Here is a 9,369-nt window from a genome sequence, read left to right on the forward strand (position 1 = left end):
GTCGGTGTGTTTGTTTCTAAATCATGTCCAATCAAGTTGTGGAGACATCAGAGGATGATTGAAGGAAATTGGATGCACCTGAGCTCAATTTGGAGTGGCATCGTCAAGGGGTTGAATACTTATTGACACAAGACATTTAAGCTTTTCATTTTTTAATTATTTCGTTAAAATGTCGAATTTTTTCTTTTTCCTCGTCTTCTTCAAATACATATAACACCAAAAAACACGGACCATGAAGCCATGAGGCGGCAAGGCTGTGTAACTATTCATCTATTAATTACGTACAGTTTGAATATCAGTTGTATCCTGGCTATTAATTACATACAGTTTCAGTTGTATCCTGGCTATTAATTACATACATCAATTAATTACTTTCTGTTGGAATATACATTTCGACCAGTTAGACTGCCCAGTCTCCTTAGAACTTTGAAGACCCTTTAAGTCCCCTAAAATGCTCAAGACCGGCAAAGACCCAAAATAATACCTAACCTCTCCCTTCCTCTCTACCCCTCATTCTCCTCTGCTCACTCTCCTCTCCACCCCTCATGCTCCTCTCCTCACTCTCCTCTCCACCCCTCACGCTCCTCTCCTCACTCTCCTCTCCACAATGTCCTTGTCCCCCTCTCTCTCCCCATCCATCATCACCTCCTTCCTTTCTTCCTCCTTCCCCTCCCCTTCTTTTCCCCTCTTTCTCTCTCCCTCTCCCCATTCCCGTTCGGCTACCCTTCCTGATCCCCTTCCCCTCCCCTGTCCTCTGCCCATCACTTCCCCATCCCTCCATTCCACTTTCCACCCCCTCTCCCCATTCCATCTGCATCCTACCCCTCCCCTCCACCCTTCCATCACCCTTTTCCTCCCCTCCTCTCTCTCCCCCCCTCTCTTCCAATGCCTGGCACAAAGCAACTCTGCGTTGCCCGGCAACGCCGGCTACTTTTGCGAGTTACACATAAATTACAAATCAATAATATCACCAATATTACAAATAAATGTGCAGAAAAAAATAGCCATGTTTTGATTGGTGTAAATCATAACAACACAGCAACTCAAGTTGACAGGTCACCATCCTCAGTTAAAACAAGCCCGTGCATCTGTGGCGACGTGTGGGCAGGCAAGCGTAGCGAGGCGATCCACACTAGTTTTCATGACAAAGCTTTATTGAAAATTTGATGACAAAAGCTCAAATGGCAAAGAAGTTACAGCCCGGACAGGCACACAGACAAACAGACAGACAGCCAGACAGATAGATACACACAGAAGTGATTGCAAAACCCCTGCATGGGGAACAGGCTAAAAACACATCATACGCCACTGCTTGACATTCCTTGTCCTGCATGAACTATGCAAAAGCTTCTCCATGAGTCTTCGACAATGAAGACTAAGATTATACATCTTCTTATCCACCTGCAAAAGTTTCCCTTCACTATTTTTTCACGTATTCCTTTGATAGTGTTGCATGAATGGCCTCCACCAAGAAAGCATGCAATGTTGACTGAGAATCGCACACACTAGGGTCGTCTGAAATTGAGATGACCGGCTTCGGACAAAATTTGACACGGAACACTCCAAGCTGTGGTGGATGCACCACATTTCAATGCGCATTCTAAACACACTCGTCATCACGATTACAATTATCCAATTTTCGTCCTTCAAGGACTACAAAAAGTACGGAAATGATTTGGAATATACGGGAAGTAAAGCAGTAGATGGGTAGAAACGTTGGAATTGAAATCAGGCCACATTGACAACTAGTGCAAGTAAGCTTGGTGGGGAGTGCATGAAAACTTGGTGGTGAGTGCATGAAAGCTTGGCGGTGAGTGCATGAAAGCTTGGCGGTGAGTGTATGAAAGCTTGGCGGTGAGTGCATGAAAGCTTGGTGGTGAGTGCATGAAAGCTAGGTGGTGAGTGCATGATAGCTTGGTGGTGAGTGCATGATAGCTTGGTGGTGAGTGCATGAAAGTTTGGTGGTGAATGCCTGAAAGCTTGGTGGTGAGTGCACGAAAGCTTGGTGGTGAGTGCACGAAAGCTTGGTGGTGAGTGCACGAAAGCTTGGTGGTGAGTGCACGAAAGCTTGGTGGTGAATGCATGAATGCTTGTTGGTGAGTGCACGAAAGCTTGGTGGTGAGTGCACGAAAGCTTGGTGGTGAGTGCACGAAAGCTTGGTGGTGAGTGCACGAAAGCTTGGAGGTAAGTGCACGAAAACTTGGGGGTGAGTGCACGAAAGCTTGGGGGTGAGTGCACGAAAGCTTGGTGGTGAGTGCACGAAAGCTTGGTGGTGAGTGCACGAAAGCTTGGGGGTGAGTGCACGAAAACTTGGGGGTGAGTGCACGAAAGCTTGGTGGTGAGTGCACGAAAGCTTGGGGGTGAGTGCACGAAAGCTTGGGGGTGAGTGCACGAAAGCTTGGTGGTGAGTGCACGAAAGCTTGGTGGTGAGTGCACGAAAGCTTGGGGGTGAGTGCACGAAAACTTGGGGGTGAGTGCACGAAAGCTTGGGGGTGAGTGCACGAAAGCTTGGTGGTGAGTGCACGAAAGCTTGGTGGTGAGTGCACGAAAGCTTGGGGGTGAGTGCACGAAAGCTTGGGGGTGAGTGCACGAAAGCTTGGTGGTGAGTGCACGAAAGCTTGGTGGTGAGTGCATGAAAGCTTGGTGGTGAGTGCACGAAAGCTTGGAGGTGAGTGCACGAAAGCTTGGGGGTGAGTGCACGAAAGCTTGGTGGTGAGTGCACGAAAGCTTGGTGGTGAGTGCACGAAAGCTTAGTTGTGAGTGCAGGAAAGCTTGTTGCATTTCCGTCAATGGTGTGGGTTTGATCTCCATGGCTGCTGAGTGGATATTCCAGCATTATGCGACAAAGCGTAACCAATCCAGGATCAATTCTAGCCTTGAAGTGTTCACGACTCGCAAGTTCCCAAAAATCAATCAAGTGTCGGGGATCTTGAAGTTGGTGTATTTTAAATGTGCAAGTGTGAACCTCAACAAGGATAAAAATACAAGGAAAGCAACTTTATTATTACCTGCAGTGTCCACAGCATCCCAATCAGGTCGTTCAATCTTCACAAAGGAAACTGAAAAAAGAGCAAATTGGTGAAGAGTTAAAATGTAAGGAAATATTCCATGCATAAACAAATCAAATTGGTATAACGTTACACAGTAAGGAATTCCATAAAAAAGTAAATATGTTTATGCATGAAAAATACCCAAACAGCACACACGCTGGGGCAAGGTTAGCAACAGATAAAGGATGACATATTTTATGCCTCCGCCGACAAAGTCGCTGGAGGCAGTATGTTTTTGGGTTGTCTGTCCATCCGTATGGGCTAAACCACATTTTTCTCAGCAACCATATGTCCGATTGAGACAAAACTTTCAGGGTAGGATTGACACCCATGCAGAATGTTTTTATGATAATTGTGACGTCATAGGTCACGTGGTATGGCAGCCATCTTGGATTAAAAGCAAATAATGAAAAAAATTATTTCTCATAAACGGCTGAATGGAAAAATTTGAAACTTGGCACATTGTCAAGTGCTCCCAATGGGGAACAAAAGGATGATAATGATGACATCATCAGTGAAGTGGTATACCAGCCAAAAAAATTCTAAATTGCATGCACATGATCTGTGACCCATTTGTGTTGAAATATTAAATTTATGACATCATCGGTCACATGGTTTGGTAGCCATTTTGGATTGAAGGAAAATACAAATATCATCCAACACCATTGTTGCATATAGTTTGAAAATGATGTCGAACGTCACGTGGTTTGGCAGCCATCATGGACAGAAAAACGAACCTAATCCGATCAACACAAAACTTCACAAACGTGATCCTCAAACCATACATATGCAGAGTGTACATTTTAAGGTCATATGTCATGTGGTATGGCAGCCATATTAGCTTGAAAGCCGGAATTTTTTTTTTTTAAACCTTCTCTGAAACTGCTTCACTGATCGATGTGAAACCTGTCATGTCAGGTAGCTGAAGGGATTTAAATCAAACTTGTTTATTTTTAGAACAATGAAAGATGGCATCTACCCGTTGTGGGATTATGCGGAGGCAGATTGGTGACACCGTCGCATTGTTTACCATGAGACACCTTACTCAGGGTTTTAAACAGTCGTTGACTCACAAATCAAACCAAACACTTGAGCCACCACCTGTCACAGGGAAGGGGCCGAAGACTGGAGGGATGGTGTGAGGAGGCAGGGGAAAGAATGGGAGGAGGGAAGGGAAGGGGTGTATTGGATGAAGCAGAAACCGGTGGGAGGAGAAGGGGTATGTGGCAGGAGAGAGAGAGGAGCAGCAGGGTGGTTACAATGGAGTGGAAGGTGTGGGGGGTGGGACAGACAAGTGGTGGGGTGGGATGAGGGAGGGAAATGGGTAGGTTAGTGGTCCAGAGGTAGGAGGGGGGGGGGAGGGAATGGGTGGGGTGGGAGACCTGAGGCAGGAGTAAGTGGGACAAGCATTACGCCTGGGTCCCCCCGTCAGTGAAGTGATGCGAGTTGACAAAGTGGAAAACGCAAGGCGGCCATCTTGGATTTTGACGTGGCGACCCAATTTTCAATAGCGTTCTCCCTTATGCGTAGATACACCCACACACCAGATTAGAAGTTAGTAGTTCGTTTATTTTTCAATATATTTCGCTCACAAGGTTCAGACATATATATGGTGGCGGCCATCTTGGATTTTGACCTGGCGACCCAATTTTCAAAAGGGTTCTTCCTTATGCCTAGATACACCCACACACCAGATTAGAAGTTGGTACTTCGCTTATTTTTCAAGATATTCCTTTCACAAGGGTCAGACATGTATATGGTGGTGGCCATCTTGGATTTTGACGTGGCGACCCAATTTTCAAAAGGGTTCTTCCTTATGCCGAGATACACCCACACACCAGATTAGAAGTTGGTACTTCGCTTATTTTTCAAGATATTCCTTTCACAAGGGTCAGAAATATATATGGTGGCGGCCATCTTGGATTTTGACGTGGCGACCCAATTTTCAATAGCGTTCTTCCTTATGCCGAGATACACCCACACACCAGATTAGAAGTTGGTACTTCGCTTATTTTTCAAGATATTCAGCTCACAAGGTTCAGACATATATGGCGGTGGTCATCTTGGATTTTGACGGGGCGACCCAATTTTCAATAGCTTTCTTCCGTATGCCTAAATACACCCACACACCAGATTAGAAGTTGGTACTTCGCTTATTTTTCAAGATATTCCTCTCACAAGGTTCAGACATACATGGCGGTGGCCATCTTGGATTTTGACGTGGGTTGCACCCACACACCAAATTCAAATGCCATCCTTCGCTTACGCACGCACGCACACTCGCACATACGCCCGCACGGACGGACAGACAGAGGGGAAAACCATAGCCCCCTTTTCGCTCCGCGGTGTGACGGGGGACAACAAGGGAGGCAAAGGGGTAGGAGTAGGTGGGAAGAGGGAGGGTGAGGGGTAGGGTGGGGGATGGAAAAGATGGGGTGAGAATCCGGAGGGAGGTTGTGGGATGTGAGGAGGCAGGGGTGATGGTGGGATGAGGGAGGGGAAGGGGAGAGGATGGGATGAGGGAGCAGAAGGGGAGAGGGTGGGATGAGGGAGCAGAAGGGGAGAGGATGGGATGAGGGAGGGCAAGGGGAGAGGGTGGGATGAGGGAGGGAAAGGGGAGAGGGTGGGGTGAGGGAGGACAAGGGGAGAGGATGGGATGAGGGAGGGCAAGGGGAGAGGGTGGGATGAGGGAGGGCAAGGGGAGAGGGTGGGATGAGGGAGGGGAAGGGGTTGGAGGCTGCATATGGCGTTGCCTGGCTTGTTCAACCAAGATATTCTAGTTTTGTATTTTTGATTAATTTTCTGATATTTCACCGGTGTGTATCCCGGTTTAGAATAGGCACACCGTATCCCTGCGTGTCGTAAGAGGCGACAAAATGGGTTGGCGTCAGGAAGGGCATCCGGCCATCAAACATTGCCTCAAAAAGGGAACCATGACAATGACAACTAAATATGGGCAGGGTACAGCCCGAAGTACCACGTGGGGGACCTCACTCCCTCTCGTCAAAAATCAAGGTCGGGAACCCGGTCGAAGCAAGGGTGGAAATCACTCCATTTATGACGACGAAACGTCTGATGCCCCATGTGGAGATCGGTTTCTGAGGTTTGGGACATGGAATGTAGGGACAATGACAGGGAGATCAGGAGAAGTGGTGAAAGTATTGGTCAGAAGAAGAGTGGACATATGTTGTGTGCAGGAGACAAGGTGGAAGGGAAGTGGTGTGAGAATGGTGAAGAGTAGGCAGGGACAGAAATACAAGTTTGTGTGGCAAGGGTGCCCGGAAGGCATGCATGGTGTTGGTGTCTTGTTTTCTGAGGAGTTTGTAGACAGTGTGGTGAGTGTGACTAGAGTGAGTGAAAGGTTGATGATGGTGAAAATGATGATTGGAAAGCTCTTGGTGAACGTCATCATGGTGAACATGTGTCCCAAACCCATCTCTCTTTGTTCCCACCTTACCCAGTCGAACCCAACTGCTCCTGGACTCTGTGTCCTTCTCTCCTGACAAGGTTGAGAAGTTTTTTTTGTCAAACCTCGACTCTGATTCTGCAACTGGACCAGACGGCATCAGCCCACGGGTCCTAAAGTCCTGCTCTGCCGCTCCATCTCACCCTCTCTCTGTTCTTTTCACCTTCTCTTTTGCTCAAGGTCAACTGCCAGCATCTTGGAAATCAGCAAACATCACCGCTTCACACAAAAAAGGTGTAAAAACAGATCCTTGCAACGACAGACCAATCAGCCTGCTCCCAATTATCAGCAAAGTCATGGAATCCATCATTGCTTCGGATATCAAATCCTTCCTCTTCTCCAACGGCTTGATCTCCGATCATCAATTTGGATTCAGACCAGGTCATTCTACTCTGGACATGTTGCTTCTGCTGTCTCAACAATGGATGAAGGTCCTCAATGCCAAACAGGAAATGAGAGCTTCCTCCCTTGACATATCACGTGCCTTCGATACGGTCTGGCACCCAGCTCTGCTCACCAAACTCTCCTCCTATGGTATCCATGGAAATCTCCACGCATGGCTTGCGGACTTCCTCTCTGGTCGAAGTCAACGTGTGGCCCTGAATAGATTTCTCTCATCTCCTCTTCCTGTTCTGGCTGGAGTTCCCCAAGGTAGTGTTCTGGGCGTTGTGCTATTTCGGGTCTTTATCAATAATCTCTCCGACTCTCTGTAAATTCCTCTCTATCTCTTTGCTGATGATTCCACTCTCTGCCGCTCCATTCCTCATCCCTCAGATCAGCAGTCTGCAGCCTCCTCACTCTCTGCCGACCTGGACAAAATCACAGACTGGTCAAACAAGTGGAACATGTCTTTCAATCCTGACAAATCTCACACTCTTACTTTGTCTCTCCGAAAAGACCGACTGGAAAACCCTCCTATCCACTTTCTCAACAATCCTCTCCAAGAAGTTCTGTCGCTCAAGCTTTTGGGTCTCACTTTCTGCCATGATCTTTCTTGGGAAAACCACATTTCCAAGCTGGCCTCCAAAGTCAGTCGCCGTCTGGGCATCCTCCGCCGTGCTAAGTCCTTCCTTGTGTTACGGATTCGTCACTTCCGTCGTGGTTTTCATCCACTGTAAGCATTTTTAGTTCCATGTACTATTATTGTTATCGTTTAAGTGAAATGGAGATAACTGTTTTCAAAAGGTAAAGAATTCGTGTTTTGAAAGAAACCGGAAACTGGATCGGGAGAAACCGGAAGAGGAAGCGAAAAGCGGAGCAAGAGAGGTCGGGAAAAGAAAGCCGAGCTCAAGTGAGGTCGGGGAAGAAAAGCCGAGCTGCTTTGAGGTTTCGAGCAGACGCTGGCGTACGTGGGTCACGAGCGAACTTTGGTTTTCCCGGGAAAGGGATTCCTGTGACAGAATCGTGATCGCCGTGATAGATAAACCTGCGTGACGGGTTTTGCGGTTGATTCCGAAGAGAATCGTTGTTGGAGAGCAGGTACGCCTCCATTACGGGCCCGCCCGCCATTTCGCATCGCTCCCGCCATTTCGCATTGCTCCCGCCATTTCGCATCGCTCCAGCCTTTTCACCTCGCTCCAGCCATTTCACCGCACCCAGCTGTTAGCCTGGTTTGTGTTTGTAACGTGGATTTCGAGTGGGAATTTGCAGTTCTCCGTTTGGGAACCGCTGAACGTTCACACCCGAAGGTGTGATTTCCCAGTCGCCTTTTGGGTGCACCTTTGCGCCTCTTTGGCAGCGTTGACTGTCAACCGACCTGGATTCTGGTCTCGATACGACCTTTTTCTTGCGATCACCGACCGGAGCGTGGATCGACTTTGGCTTGGTGCCGGGATAGAGACTTTGGGGAATGTTCTTTTCGCTCACTTGGAGCACAGAGAGTTATTGAGTAAGAAACTGATGGTACCATCATAGGAATTATATGGTATTTTGGTTGTGCAATTGAAAGTATATTGTACTTGTGCTGTTATTCTTGTGTGACATTAATACAATACTTGTTTTTTGGTAACAATCGGTTGGTGTGGTTTCACCATTGGTCATTGACGCACATAATAACACATCTTTCTGCCTTAACCCCTTTCGGGGCTCGGAGGTACACCGTGCCCGCGGTTTGGGGAGGAGCACATAACAGAAATTGGGGGCCTCGTCCGGGATAGAATTCCCTAACATTCCCAAAATTCCCAAATTTGGAATTTTCTAACATTCCCAAATTTTTCTGAAAATATGGAATTTTTTGTGTGAAGGTTAACAGGTGCTAACTAATAGTCACCATGGTGTTTGACACAGAAAAGTTTGCGGCGTCCCCTAATGAGGCACAGTTCCAGGCGTCAAAAAGATCGGAACTCATGATATTGGCCAAATATTTTAACTTGGAGGGCCGAGTTAGTATGAAGAAAGCAGAGATTCAGACATAGGTGGTAGAATCTCTCGTGGGACAAGTAACATGGGAAGAGGTAGCCTTGGATTGGTTACCAGAGGAAAAAGGAAATGTGGAGCTCCGGAAAATGGAGATGCAACTGCAGAGCCAGGAAAGGTTAAAAGAGTTGGAATGGAAAGCAGAAAAGGAAAGAGCAGAGGAAAGAGCAGAATGGGAACGAGAACTCGAGGAAAGAAGAGCAGAGGAAAGAGCAGAGGAAAGGAGAGCCGAAAGGGAGTTAAAGGAACGGGACATGGATTTATCAGAGGGAACTTAAACTCAAGGAGCTGGAATTACTGGGGGGACGGAGAGAAGTAGTATCCATGCCGGCTAGTTCGACAACCAGTCAGAACTCTTGGGATGTTGGTCGGCATGTGAGGCTGGTTCCACCCTTCAAGGAAAAGGAGGTAGCCAAGTTTATTTTTACACTTTGAGAA

This window comes from Myxine glutinosa, chromosome 1 (assembly GCF_964187855.1).
Source record: "Myxine glutinosa chromosome 1, kmMyxGlut1.1, whole genome shotgun sequence".
NCBI lineage: Eukaryota > Metazoa > Chordata > Myxini > Myxiniformes > Myxinidae > Myxine > Myxine glutinosa.